Here is a 15,575-nt window from a genome sequence, read left to right as displayed (position 1 = left end):
AGTCCACTTCCCAATACGTTGATAGCGGCCAAGACCACAGCAGGACAGTGACTTTTGTGCATGATAAGCCAGAGCACATGTTCTTATTTTAAGATTTCAATGTGTTTTGAGACACAAACACTTGTAAGCAGAGCCTGGAAGAAGCTGCAGACCAAGAACACACTGGTGTCTGGCTGACTGGTGTCTGGCTAAAGCCTTTCCTGGCAATCTGAAAGTGGAGCGCCATACCTGTGAGTGGAAGACTTGCCTTTCACTGGGCCTTTCACTGCAGGAGTGAAAATAATGAAAGATATTCAGATCTTGTGTTGGAGAGGAAGAGGGTGAGGAGAGAACTAGGGTCCACAATTCTGATCCTTCTTGACATCTTTACAATATAACATCCCCTACAATATGGGACTGCTCCTGCTCCCATTCAAATCCATGGCAAAACTCCGACTGACTTCTGTAATACAGGATTGGGCACTATCTGAATTTGTATTTGGAAAAATATAGTTTCTAAACTGTGTAAAAATTATTAAAAAACATCAGTGGAAAACTAAGAAGGATATTTTTTAAAACAGTGGGAAAGTCGAGAGAGAAGACCTTCCAAATCCAGAAATATAGAATCATAGAACTGTAGGACTTGAAGGGGCCTTGAAAGGCATTCTAGTCCAATCTCCTGCACTCCTGGGAGGACTAAGTATTATCTAGACCATCCCTGACAGATGTTTGTCTAACCTACTCTTAAAAATCTCCAAGGAGGGAGATTCCACAACCTCCCTAGGCAATTTATTCCAGTGCTTAACCACCCTGACAGTCAGGAACTTTTTCCTAATGTCCAACTTAAATCATCTTTGCTGCAATTTAAGCCCATCGCTTCTTGTCCTACCTTCAGAGGTTAAACGCAACAATTTTTCTCCCTTCTCCTTATAACAACCTTTTAAATACTTGAAAACTGTTATCATATTCTTCCACCCTCAGTCTTCTCTTCTCCAGACTAAAAATTTCAATCTTTCCTCATAGGTCATGTTTTCTAGACATTTAATAATTTGTATTGCTCTTCTCTGGACTTTATCCAATTTATCCACGTCTTTCCTGAAATACGGTAGCCAGAACTGGATGTAAAATCCAGTTGAGGCCTAATCAGCATGAAGTAGAGCAGAAGAATTATTTCTTGTCTTGTTTACAACACTCCTACTAATACATCCCAGAATGACTGCTTTTTCTTTGAAATATTGTTACACAATTAACTCATATTTAGCTTGTGATCCACTATGACCCCCAGATTTCTTTCCGCAGTACTCCTTCCTAGGCAGTCATTTCCCATTTTGTATGTGTGCAACTGATTGTTCCTTCCTAAGTGGAGTACTTTGCATTTGTACTTATTGAATTCCATCCGTTTCTCCAGTTTGTCCAGATTGTTTTGAATTTTAATCCTACTCTCCAAAGCACTTGCATCCCCTTCCAGCTTGGTAAGTGTACTCTCTATGTCATTATCCAAATAATCGATGAAGATATTGAACAGAACCAGACCCAGAACTGATCCCTGTGGAACCCCACTCATTATGCCCTTCCAGCTTGACTGTGAACCACTGATAACTACTCTCTGGGAATGGTTTTCCAACCAGTTATGCACCCACCTTGTAGTAGCTCCATCTAGGTTGTATTTCCCTAGTTTGTTTAGGAGAAGGTCATGAGAGACAATATTAAAAGCCTTGCTAAAGTCTACCGCTTCCTTCCTATCCACAAGGCTTGTTACCCTGTCAAAGAAAGCTATTAGATGGGTTTGACATGATTTGTTCTTGACAAATCCATGCTGACTGTTATTTATCACCTCATTATCTTCTAGATTTCTGCAAATCGATTACTTAATTATTTGCTCCATTATCTTTCCTGGTACTGAAGTTAAACTCACTGGTCTGTAATTCTCCGGGTTGCCCTTATTTGCCCCTTTCCAGTCCTCTGAAATCTCTCCCATCTCCCATGACTTTTTTGAAGATAATTGCTAATGGATCAAATATCTCCTTTGTCAGTTCCTTGAGGATTCTAGGATGTATTTCATCTGGCCCTGGTGACTTGAAAATACTTGTCTAGGTAATTTTTAAATTGTTCTTTCCCTATTTTAACCTTTGATCCTCCTTCATTTTCACTGGCATTCACTCTGTTAGACATCCAATTGCTACTAACTCTTTTAGTGAAAACTGAAACGAAAAAGTCATTTAGCATTCTGCCATTTTCACATTTTCTGTTACTGTTTCTCCCCTCCCCCCCCCACATTGACTAACAGGCATACCCTGTCTTTGGTCTTCCTCTTGTTTCTAATGTATTTGTAGAATGTTTTCTTGTTACCCTTTATGTATCTAGCTAGTTTAATCTCATTTTGTGCTTTGGTCTTTTTAATTTTGTCCCTACATACTTGTGTTATTTGTTTATATTCATCTTTTGTAATTTTGACCTAGTTTCCACTTTTTGTGGGACTCTTTTGAGTTTCAGACCATTAAAGATCTGCCATACTTGCTGTCTCTCCTACATAGTGGGATAGTTTGCTCTTGTGTTCTTAATAATGTCTCTTTGGAAAAACTGCCAGCTCTCTTGAATTGTTTTTACTCTTAGACTTGCTTCCCAAGGGATCTTACCTACTGTGGTGTTTAGATGTTGCTTGTAATTATTAGAATTGGGAGCACTGGCTGTTGGGAGCTTGAAAGGACAGGAAACAGGAAGGAGGGGGGAGGAGTGGAAGAGGCTGAGGGCGCAGCAGTAGCTTGGAAAAGAGGTTTCCACTTTAAAAAATAATGTCCTGTTGAAGTTTGTTAGTACCTTGCCTGGCTACTACAACACCGACCAACTCCCTGAGTTTGCTAAAATCTGCCTTCTGGAAATCCACTTTCTTTCCTCTTACCATTCCTTAGAATCGTGACCTCATTGTTTTTGATCACTTTCACCCAACCTGCCTTCCACTTTCAAATTCTCAACCAGATCTATAGTTAAGAGGAGATTTTTTTTAAAAAAAAAGCAGGCATTGTAATTCAGAAATGACTTTTCTTCAGAAACACCCAATGTAAACAAATGTAAAAGAAAGAAAAAAAAATTCTTAGTTGTATCTGTCTGAACTGAAATCCCCGCTAATACATTAGAAAAAGCTAATGTCCTAACTACAGTACTGTCTAAAATTTAGATCATGTTTTCAAACTGGCTAATCTATCACTCCATGATGACTAGCTGGGATTAGGCTAACGGTGTCATCATTGCTGTAAAATAAAAGAAACATAACAAACTCCTCATGGAGGGGAGGAAAATAAATGACGGTACTGTTCAGACGCGGTTTGTCTCCTAGCCTCTATTGCTGCCAAGCCCCCGCGAGTGACTGGACTGGCATGTTAGTAAGCTAGTCTCTGGTATACAGCTGTATTGTGCTTGCCATAGCTTTTTGGAGTGAAGCCATGCCATTTGTTTGTGCAGAACGACAACATCATTTGCTGATGATCACTCTTCATTATTTTCTTCCTTTGAAGTACAAGTGAGGCAGCCAGTGTTAAATATCTTCCTGGAAATTCTTATTGTCTTATTCGTGGGTTCAGATGTGGCATGGTCAGGGTTTTCTTGAAATACAGCTGACACTAGACGCTGGATGATATAAACACGAAACAGTGTTGTTACTTTATGCTGTGTTCTTGTTAACTAGAAATGTCCACACAATATGGGTGTAATATTGGTCTACACCAGCAGATGGCGCTATTACACATCCAGCTTCTGTTTTTCATTCACTTAATGTCCCCATAGCTATCAGCACTTCACTACTGCTACTATAGTTATGACCTCTGCAAAGCTCAGGCACTTACTGGCTTGTTTAGTTCAGCAATACGCATTGGCCAGATTGTTTTTCTGGGGTATTGGTGTTTCTGGACAGTACTCTGTTGGCTGTGTGTATGCATCATCACACTGTTGGTGAAACCACACAGAGAGGTATCCCATGTCACCAGCAATGGTGTACCGATAGCATGAGCAGACTACCTTCCGTTCAGCTTTGTTTAGTAAGCCAGGAAATATGACCTCTATCACAGTGGCTATGACCACCTTCCTTTTTATCTAGACACCTGAAATGTGTACCTCACCAGGAGCTTGATAAACAGCTGTGCTAATGCATCAATGCCATCCTTCATTCCCTGGCTGCACAAAGTAATGTGTGACTTTTATTTATTGCAGTTATGTCATAGAGTGGGGCCCATAGGAAATGGTGATCACAAATAAAAAGTCAGCTTCGCAGCCACTCATTGTCTCCCGCCTAGCTATTAGATACTAGTGATTGGTGCAATATAAGAACCACAACCAAGCCACTCATGAAACTGTTATCCATTAAATTATATCATGCACCTGTCTTGCAAAATTCCTCTCTCCCACACAAGCATGCACAGGTAGCCAGCTGCCATGTAAACCTAGACTCGTGATAGAAATACGACGTCCAGGGATATGTGTGCACTGCAGCTGAGCACTAACTTCATTTGAGCCAGCCTGCTAAAAATAGCAATGTGGACATTGCAGCTCACAGCAGACACGCAGGCTAGCCACCCAAGCTTGTGGGGGGTTCAGATGGATGTGAGAGCCTAAGTGACTGCCTGAGCGGTTATGTCAATGAAGGGGAGAGGGATAGCTCAGTGGTTTGAGCATTGGCCTGGTAAATCCAGGGTTGTGAGCTCAATCCTTGAGGGGACCATTTAGGGATCTGGGGCAAAAATTGGGGTTTGGTCCTGCTTTGAGCAGGGAGTTGGAGTAGATGACCTCCTGAGGTCCCTTCCAATCCTGATGTTCTATGAATGCTATTATTTTTAATGTGCTAGCTCAAGCCTTGCTAGTGCAAGTCTGTCTACATTGGATGGGAGGCTCAGTCAGCTGCAGTGTAGACATAGCCTGGGAATACACACCTTATATAAATATATTTTTGAAATGATTTTAACCTGAGAGGTTTTAAAGTAGCTTCTCTCTATCAAGTTGAAACTTTCAAAGATAAGCTTTTTGATTTATGGCCCACTTCCTAAATGTAAATTTTCTTGTATATAAGTAGAATAATGACATAAAATGTGCAACTTTATTTTTAATTTTCCTGATGGATGGATTTTTGAGCGCCTGGCTGTTAGTAGGGACTTGTCAGAGAGTTATGTTTATAGGACTTCGGGTGGAACTTGCCATAGACTGGTGGCATAATGTCATCGCAAGACCATTTCAACCAGACATCCATGTCTGTTTTGTCAAAGCGGTCACATGTTCTGTATTTTTATGACTTTGGGGGATGGTATGTCATGGACTTAATCACCAAATGGTTTTTAAATTGGTAGGTTAAGCAGGACATTTCCAAATTGATGCTAGCTAAGGATGACCAAATTCATACGGACTAGGAATCAAGTTGCATGGCTCTAACATAGGTGTTGCACCTGACTTGTCTGAAGACCTTGGAGGGAGGTGCAGCAAGACAGAGGTGAGTGAAGCTAGCAAACCAAATGAATAAAGGATAAGATCAAGATGTCAACAAGCCACTGGAGGGAAGACTGACACTTCTAAAACCCTCAGGCTCACACCTTGAGGAGACAAAGTCAAGACAAAAAGAATGTCTGCTAGCAAGAATCATTTCATCAGCAATATCACCATCTGGCTCGATGACTGCAATGCCAGCTCCTACTCCATGACAGTCCAGAAAACTACAAGAGTTGAAGAGCTTATGAACCCCATGTTGTTTTAAGAATCTTAGCTTGCTGTTTTCTATTGTTGTCTTCTGTTTTTATTAGCTGAGACACATCCCACCCTTTTGTTCTTTAATTTTAAAGTGTGGGGGGTATGGTTGTGGTATGCATGTATGTCTCTGCGCACTGTAATGTCCACACAGGGAAGGTGCCAGAAAGACAGTTCCCCAGGTTTAAACAGCCCTAAAGATTGAAGTGTGTTGTGTGTTTTAAAAGGCCTAAGAAACTTAAACTGTTGTATGTACATGTTGGTACATAAGAGTTGTCAGATTTCTGCTTACCAAAGTGTTCTGTTAAAATCTGTATTATGACATCGCTTTGGAGTGGGAGGGGGAAGGGGGAAGGGAGGGGTTAGCCACCACACTAGAACTGAAATCTAAGGAAGGAACTTTTTAATTGGCTCTGAGGTTGTGGTTCAGACATTAATAATTTTTGTTTGAATATCAAAATATTTAACTAGCGGCAAGTTGAAGATCTGATTCTGAAAATTCTTCAGCGGGGGTTCATAACACATGGACAACCACCTCATTAGAGCTTTTCTTAGAATTTATACGTATTGATTATTTCTTGTGTAAATCATCAGATTTATTAGATTTTAATTCCAATCCAATACTGAGATAAACTTGTTGATTTGGCAGTTGTATTGCTTTTATTCTTAGTTTAACTTAATATTATTAACAGATTAGCTTTGGTTTTATTTTTGTTTTCATAAAAAAATAGTTTTCATAAAACCGATAATAAGTCAAATTTCTTTGAATAAACAATGTGGGTCCAGAACCTTTGAGAACATGGGCAGATATCTTCTGGTCAACCAAAAAGTCTGAGCAGCTCCCCTGAAGTTAGCCTTTAGTTCTCACATCACTAAAAATCCCACAGCACTTACAAGAATAAAGGTATTTACTAGAAGTGGTCAGGAATTTTGCAGCAAAACAGGTTTTTTGTCAGAGTAATCACCCCAGAACTGCCAATAGCTTGGTTGTCACCTGGGATGCAGGACACTCAGGTTCAATTTCTTGCTCCTCTGCACCCAAAGTGGAATGTGCTCCAAATTATGTAGAGCAAGGGCTTGAACCTGGATTCTCATACAGGCTAATTAAGTGCCCTAACCACTGGGCAATTTTGGGGTGGAATAATAGCACTGGAGTGAGTTCAAAAGCTGTCCAGTTCTCATTTTGACATGGAACAAAAACAAATGTTTTTGTTCAAATTTATTTATGGAACCTAAATCTTGTTTTCCAGCCAGCCCAGGTATTAACCCCATGTCCTGGCCAAATTCTAATTTATGCTGTAAATTCTTGCTTACATAAATGTGGTTCTGCACTGAAAAGTGACTATAAAACTATCAAGAATCAGAGGAGTAGCCATGTTAGTCTGTATCCACAAAAACAACGAGGATTCTGGTGGCATCTTAAAAACTAACAGATTTATTTGGGCATAAAACCCCACTTCTTCAGATGCATGAGCTTATGCCCAAATAAATCTGTTAGTCTTTAAGGTGCCACCGGACTCCTCGTTGTTTTTATAAAACTATCATTATTGTGCTCCATGTTTCTCCTCTATTGATTTCCATATTGAACTGACTTAGCTTACATTTTTGTTTCTAACTGCAAGCCTTGTAAACTCTGGATGGAATCAGAAACTCAAAGTGAAGTGTAGCCTCACAAACCATCACCATTCACGCTGATATAGGCTCTGCAGGAGAATTGATGACCTGTGACCCCTCTGCAAACCAGTTGCTGTCTGTGGGTTTGCAATAGGACTAGTTGAAAACATTTTGACTGAAAATTTGGTTTTTGACAAAATGAAAATTCTCAGTGTCTCCTTTAGGGAGAAAAAAATCATTTTTTTGGGTCAAAAACCTGAAATATTTTAATTTAGATATTCTGCCATAGGTTTTCATAGGAATTGTAGTTCGGTATTCTCATGTTTTCATTCTCCCCTTTGCCAAGTTTCCCAGCCAGACTATGTCTCCCATGATCCACCATATTCAGGGACTTCTATGATGCAATCATCTCCTTCATCATGAGGGGAGACTGTGGTAGATCATGGGAGATATAGTCTGACTCAGGAGTCTGGTCCACAGAGGGGAATGGGAGCTGAGGCAGCTGAACTACAATGCCTGTGAGGCATCATAGTGGGGTTTCCAAACTGAAACATGTGGGGCTTTGAAAAAAATTAGTTTTTAATTTTTCACCAAGTCAAACTTTTCCATCAAAAATGTTGACAATTGTTTTCATTTTTATCACACTTTTCTGTGGTGAGGAAAAAAGCCCATTTTCCAACCAACTGCAGTTGCGCAGATGTATCTGGCTAGAATTTAGTTAATAATAATGTTGATGTTACACAAGAAAAGAGAATCCAGCTCACTTTCTCTTAGCTGTGTGAACTCTCCAGAATTGCACATAGCAGTAGTAAAAACTACTTTTGTTACTAAAATAATCAGTCTGACTCTGAACATATAATCCTAGCATCAGCTGCTGTATTAAGAAGGTACCATTTTTCTACAGCCACTTTTCAGAGTGGAACCACATTTTAATGTTCTTCTGGTATTTCATCCTTGCTTCCTTTTCTAATATTATTACCAGTATATTGGTAGTACAGAATGAACGCTGTGTACGTCCCACTGTGATATCTTAGAAATATGTCTATCAGATGATGTAGCAAGTTAAATATAAGTCTAGGCTAGATAAATTCTTTAAATGGTATCGTTAAGATAAACACACAAACAAGATTAAATTTGTGCGCATCATTGAAGTGAAACAAAAATGTGTGGGATTTTCATAGGTGACTAATGTTCAGTGTTTAGCATAGAAAGAGAGAGAGCTAAGACAGTGCCACATCCAGGCTATATTTCTTCCTCCACACATACTGTTCTATCTCATCAAACACTTCTGAAAGTAGAGCTCTCTACGTTCCTATGTGTGATCGTACTATAGCACCCTCTGTTGGGGAAGCTATTTCTCATAACACTTAAGGGAGCCCAACTCTCACTGAAAGTCAGGCACCTTTGTAAATCTCACCCTAGGTGTAAACTCAAAGTGAGTATTGCTCCTGAAACCTTTCCTATTTCTATATAACAGGCTCCAGCAGCCTTTTAGCTCTGAATTCTTGCTTTCCTGAAAAAGAGGAGATTGTTTAAAAAGGACTCCAGCCATTCACCCCCACCCCCTTTTCCCAGCATGGGATAGCATTTCCCAGCTTGCTTTTGTGAGGCTGCAATCTCAAACAGAGGCAGGTTGAAAGCAAAGTCTCTTTCTTCTCTTAAAAATGGCTGCTCCATAATTTTTCTATTCCCAGGACTTTTTGGAAGTTGGATAACACCTGAACACAATTACATGGGGAAAGCTAGAAAACTATTTTTGCCTCTATGGAGGTGAATACAACAATTTATCTAGTCTACCCCACAACTCCAGTTGATGTCAGTGGGACTGCAGGTGATCAGCACAAGTGAAAAACAGCATCCAGGTGCATCAGGTAGGGAACCCAAAACATGAAGCATCCAGAATCACTTGTTACTCTTGGAAAGTTCTGATCTCTATAAATAAGGTATAAGCCTGTTAAGATATAATTAGTTATCTGGTTTGGTTGGTTGAGGGTGGCTTTTCCATTACAAAACTACTATGTTTACACTGATTTTTAAAACTAATCAACAGTACTGGTCTAGAGAGGAGTCTTTTTAATATAGTGGTGCTTTCATTAATTAGATGAATGTGAAACATTCTAGAAAATGCACTTAGAAAATATATCTAGAAATAATGACAATGGGTCATTTACGAAATGCTGGCAAACTACATGATCTGTCAAGAATACTTTTGTTTTTAAATCCTTATCAGTAGTTTGCTGCAAGCTGCAAAAACTAAACAGTCGTTTTGTCTTAGTGTGAGCAAAAAGACACTGTGCAGTCCACTGAAAATATAAAAACATAAGTTACTAAAGCCTTGAATGTTCATAGCCTTGAATTAATGTTCTGTACAAAAATGGCATTGAAATCTACATTACTGAAACCAATAATATTTTTGAATAAAACAGCACCATATGGAAGGAGATAAAAGAGAGGGAATCAATTTACCACAAAGTGTTTTCCACCATTCATCTCCTTGGATGGGCATGAAAGGCAAACAGTTGTCATAGAAACAATAAAATAAAAATCTGTTTATTGGGGTTAGGTGTTTTGCTGCTGTTGGAAATGCAAATAAAAGTTAGTTGGATTGAATTTTGCAGGTCAACATGCTGCTAGTACTTCTGGTTCAGTATATTCCACTGTTGTCATTTGTGTTTTATTTAAATGGTTAATGATTTACAAGTCCGTTCTATTTTATCAGTGTGCGATTGTTGTTTTAGTAATTTCAGATCAGGCTTTGAACTCTACACTGCCATTTGGGAACTTTTTAAAAATTCGGTTGTAAGCAACCAGCTCAGGACTTCGTTAATCCAGGATGTATTTTATGTCATTCTTGTTTGATAGACATTGTCCACTTTTTACCACATAAACTGAACTCACACATTACATACTGAGGTATGACTTAGAAGCCTTTCGTTCTGGATCTGTTTAAAGAGCTACCAGTTCCCAATAATCCTCCACAAGTCAGAATACAACTACTCTGGCCCTGAACCTGATGCCTCCTAGTATGTACCAGCGTGCAGAGCTTATGGACTTACAAGAGCACTCACTGCAAAAACATGCCATCCAAAGTACCCATAAGATTCAAACAACCCAAAAAATCAGAAATGAGGCTGAAATTTGGACCTTGATGTGTATTTTCCTCTAACCTCTGAAAGAACTGGGTCTTGGGAGCCAGTTCAAACCAATACAGAAAATACCCAGACAACAGATACTTGAACTGGAATATTTTTGGTATATAATGCCCCACAATAAAAGTCAAAAGAAAATATATCATAAAATTCCTGAGGGAAAACGTCCTACGTTAAAAGCAGTACCTTGAAACATTCATGAGACTCCAAAGAAAGGCAACAGAAAATAAAAAACATAGTAGGTTATGACCTAAAGTGTAGAGACAGGCATAAGCTGGAACAAAACATGTGAACTTCCCATCTGCCTGCCCCTGAATTCTGAGCTGAACCAGAATCTACAAATATATACCTAGATTTCTAGATAGATGTCTAGATACCTAGACATATTAGGTGCATAAATAAGTAGTCTGATGTTAATTTGGCTCAACTCCTCGGCTCTCTTTTTTTTAAGCAGTTAACTAGAATTGGCAGCTTAGTTCCCCTGGTCCCAAACTTACTTTTTAACCCCCTTTAAATCATAAACTAATATAAGTAAACAAACCATTGTCCATTATTCTCCAACATTTATTGTTCTGTATTATTTGTGGAAAGGCCACTTGTGTTGTTAAAGGGTTACATACAATTAAAGAGACAATGGCCAGATTTTCTTAAGTTGCTAGTGATTTTGGGTCTCTCCATTTTTTGGAGACCCAATTCAAGACACCTTTTAGAAAGTGATGAGCCTCTGAAAATCAGGCCCCTTTAAGGTGTCACAAGTGGACACCCAAAATCTCAGATCACTTTTGAAAATCATAGCTAAAGCTTCTGTCCCAAAGAGCTCACATTCTACATAGACAAATAGACAGGCATATAGATGAAGGAAGGGAAGTGATTAAAAAAACATGATACACAATGTAGTTTTGCATAGATGATTTTAGTTCCATTCTTGTCTCTCTCTCTCTTTTTATTGGGTGGGGGAGGTGGTAGCGTTCACTGATAAAATTACTTAATACACCTCTAAGGGAATAGATGGAATTAATAAGATTTTGAAAGAAGGCAATTTTTAAGGATGGTCTTAAGGCTGTGGGTGAAATCCCAACCCAGTGAAGTCAATGGCAGTTTTGATATTAACTTTTATGTGTCCACAATTTCATCCCAAATGCTTTGTGACTGAAGGGAAAAGCATTATAAAAAAATAACCCTAAAAAAAGGAACTTGGCATTTGAAAAGTAAAATAGTTTACCTTCCCTGCCAAACACCATTTCATGATAGTCCCATGACATTATATATGTCATGTGAACAGTATCAGACAAGCTAATTTATCAAGTCAAGTATAGCTTTATTATTTATTTGTATTACCATAGCACCTAGGACCCTTAGTTGTGAACCAGGACCCAATTGTTTCCTGATAACTGATGATAAATCAAAACTGAGACAGTTTTGTGTAAACCCTTTGTCAGTATTTAATATAAAGCAAATGATTAGTGTTCCTTTAAGTACATGTGTATTACACTCCTTAACAAGCTACCCATTCAATTTTACAAATTTAAACTTTGTAAATGTATTTGAAATGTCTCTTGAAGTCCATTGTCACATCCTTTTACCTTAATCTTCATAACTCTCCCAGTGTTAGGGGTATATTTAATTTACATTATAGTCTAATTTGAAAATAGGGTAATGTATGGGGTTTTATAATAGGTTTCAAGAGGGCAAATCAGTTTGGGCAAAACAAGAACCTACTGTACAGTTGCCCAAGATCCAAATCAAATCTTTTGGTTTAAAAGAAAAGTTAGAACTTTTTAAAAGTTATACTTTTCTCCCTGCTTTTTGCTGCCACGGCTCTATACCTCTTTTGTTAGGTCTCGCTCAGACTGGAAAGAGAAGTGACCAAGCACCCCAAGAAACACTGCTATCAGGAGACTTCTTTCCCAGCAGGTAGCAAGTTGTAAAAATCTCATGGCAAAAATAGAAAATTTTCATTCTAAAGTTTCAGAATTCAAGAAGTCCAGATTATCCAACCATTTAGATATTTATCGGAAGTAATTAAAGTAGCTGAAACTTTTGAAGTTCAGTCTGTGCAGAAGCCCCCCTACACTTTAATAGGAATTGTCCCAAGCAATGCACTGAAAATGTTAGCCTACTACAGTGACTGCAGAGGGAGCCATGCATGAAATTATTATTGGCCAGTTTCTGAAACCCTTCCTTTGAAAAATATCTTCCTCCATAAGAAGTCTGATTTAGTTTCAATGGGACTACTTGGAAAATACAGCATTAATCCAGGTCAGGGTAGCATAATCTGGCGCTTTGGCAATTACTGCCACAACTTCGTTGCAAATCTCTTTTCTGAAGGAACGTGGCAGTGAACCTACGTGCTTGTCATTCCCCCCATTAAGAATTTTTAAATAGACATTTTGTCTTTGGTGAATGATATTTTTCGGTGCACATTAGTCAACTGGCAACCCTCTGCACTGTGTGAGTACTTGGAATGGTGATAGGAAATAATTACATTAGCAATTTTTTTGATATTATGGATGGAGGCAACAGGTTGAGAGAGAAAGTGCCATCTGGAAAACAGTGATGAATGTTCAAGGTGGTCAAGAAGTCATGGCTCTGTGTGGAGACTGCCCTCAGAACACGCAACTTCTTTGGGCTGTATGATTTACTTGGTAGTTAATTTCTTTATTGTATGCAGGTTGTGTATCAGCTTTTTATAGAGCCCTATAACCACACCCTACACCAAACCACATGCAAAGTCAGTAGAACATGTGCAAGTTGCTTAAAGTGTAACTGCACCCTTTTCTTTTTTTATTTCAGTTGACCCTCACTTTCCATGAAATGAAAATGGCCAGTCATCGTCTATTCTGTTTAAATTTATTTTTATAGGAGATGTCTCAGGGACTTGCGGCTGACCCTTTCCCTTTTCTCCTGCCAATGTCCTGCTCTGACTGGGAGAGAGGGCAGGGGAAATGGGGGTCTGTAAGCCTTGACTATTTTAGTCCATTTTGTCTTGTGGGTTTTGATTTTCTCCCTCCCGCCATAACTGTGTTCTTCTTTGGGCAAAGCAAAGGAACACTTGCCAAAATATTATAATAATTTCTCTGAGTGCTCTACTTTTCTTTCTTCAGGCTTTATCATTATCTTTTTCCTTTTGATTATTTTGATGGCAAGGATACACTGATATTAGAGGAATGCTGGAATTAGAGGTGTCAGTACACACTTGGATGTGCAAGCAGACATACATGGAAAGAAAATGAGCTCCCCTACTTGAGTTGTATTTCCTGAAGGACTTTAGTGTAACTCCTCTATTCCTGCATCTCTGCTTGAAATTTAGATTTATACAGTAAGCTTTCTTACTTTTGAAATACACTTGTACCACATGGGCCTAATTCGGATCTCCTATTGTGAAGATCAGTTTTCTTCCTTTATCAGCCTAATTTCCTTGATTATGCGTGTCAGTAAAACTGCCTCTTAAAGATGAAAAAGTGCCAATTCTCTTTTTGAAATGATGACTTTCAATGATGAGATGAAAATGGAAAGTCTTTCTGACTCTGGGGAGAATGTGTATTTGCTGTAGAGCTGACAAGAGGATGATTCCTTTCTTGCAGCAACTTCAGAGCTTTTAAAATTTGGTTTAACTCAATATTGGAATGAAAACAAAACCTGTTTTTATGAAAACAGAATTGTCAGTGTCCATTTTCAGATCAAAACCTGAGGCTTTTGGCTTGGGAAGGTGGGTGAATGGCCTGGTGTGTGGGAGATACAGGTTCAAGCCATTGTTCTGTCTGAGTCAGAGCAAAGTTTTTTATCCCACATCACTCAATCAGGCACAGCAGAGACATGACCCTAGGTCTTCTGTGGCTCAGGACAGGGTCCTAACTATCAGATTATAGAGTGTGAGTGACTCTGTCTGTTTGCCCCGATGAAAATTTAGTCAAAAACCATTACGTCTCTTCAAAACATTACACTGAAAATGTTCTAACCAGCTCTCGTCTGCTGTACTAGCTACTGTAGCTCCAACCTAGATCCACAAAATCCCATCACTCTTGTGTGGTGTGAGATTAATTAACAAATTCTCAGCATAGTGATTACAGCAGATTTTTCACATTGAGTGCAGTGCATTAGCGCTTGAAAAGCTAATATTGACGTTCATTGAAACCATTCTCAATCCAGTCACAGAACAGTGTCTCTTCTGAACTAAGAAAGGTGAACTGGATCCACATAAAATCTTCACCAGCCCAGACAACAGCTCTTGGATGTGCCAACCCTTTGAAATGTTTGGATCAAAGGAGAAAAAATGTATGATACAGAGGAGAACAGTGTAACATTTAGCAGTTTTGGTTTCATGGATTTCATAGAGAGTCTTTATTCCTGGTAGATGACACTCTATACATTGAGCTTTGGATATTGGGTTGAATTAAAGTAAAAACATAGGGCTCTATTCTCCACTGTTACGCTAGTATAAATTGGTTTCAAAATCGGTATAACACAGTGGAAAATCAGGTCCTCAAAGTGAAGCTCAGCTGAAAACTGTGTTATCTGAGTCTCTTGCAGCTATTTAGTTTCTGTTCTTGTGCTGGACCCTAAATCTGGTGATACTGTTTAGCCGAAGATCCCAGACTTACAAATAGAAGTGCCCTTTAGTCCATTTCCCCATATTGCCATGCACACACTTACATACACACTTGCTGTTACCCATACCAGGTTCTCCTGTCTTTCCATCAAGATATCCTAAACCCATCTACTATCAGAGTACACTGCTTTTGGCTTTCTTGGGCCATCCTGCACTCTGAGCTTTTTCAGCTCCAGTTACCACTTAAAGAAAGGTGTTCACACTGATGGAATCTTGAAGAAAGTGTATGTGTGTAAAAATAAATGTATTTATTCAGAAGTTTCCTGTTTCCTTTGATGGAATAAACCATTATTCAAAATCAAGTTTAATAAATATCAAAGACCCACATGTTCTTCGGTGTAAGCCAGCCATATAGTGTGTTTGACATCTACCCCTTAACTGTAGAAAATATTGTAATATTACATATTCAGCTTTTATTGCTTCAATGCAAAGATCACTAACAGAAAACAAGGCATAAGAGAGAAAACTCTTGTTTTAATACGTGTTGCTCTGGTAGTTCACAA

The 15,575-nt window shown here is 38.8% G+C and overlaps 1 long non-coding RNA gene across 1 annotated transcript in view; it reads left to right on the top strand.

Annotated features, from left to right (window-relative positions):
- Nucleotides 1-13,990, top strand: part of LOC122458905 — a 54,809-nt gene extending 40,819 nt beyond the window's left edge. The window contains exons 3-4 of the long non-coding RNA XR_006279225.1: nt 9,085-9,185; nt 13,257-13,990. This is a non-coding gene — a long non-coding RNA (uncharacterized LOC122458905). The remainder of the gene's footprint in view (nt 1-9,084; nt 9,186-13,256) is intronic.
- The last annotated feature ends 1,585 nt before the right edge of the window (nt 13,991-15,575 follow it).

The sequence above is a fragment of the Dermochelys coriacea genome, chromosome 2 (genome assembly GCF_009764565.3).
Source record: "Dermochelys coriacea isolate rDerCor1 chromosome 2, rDerCor1.pri.v4, whole genome shotgun sequence".
NCBI lineage: Eukaryota > Metazoa > Chordata > Testudines > Dermochelyidae > Dermochelys > Dermochelys coriacea.
The sequence above is the reverse complement of the archived record's forward strand: the minus strand, read 5'-3'. Positions and strand labels throughout refer to the sequence as shown.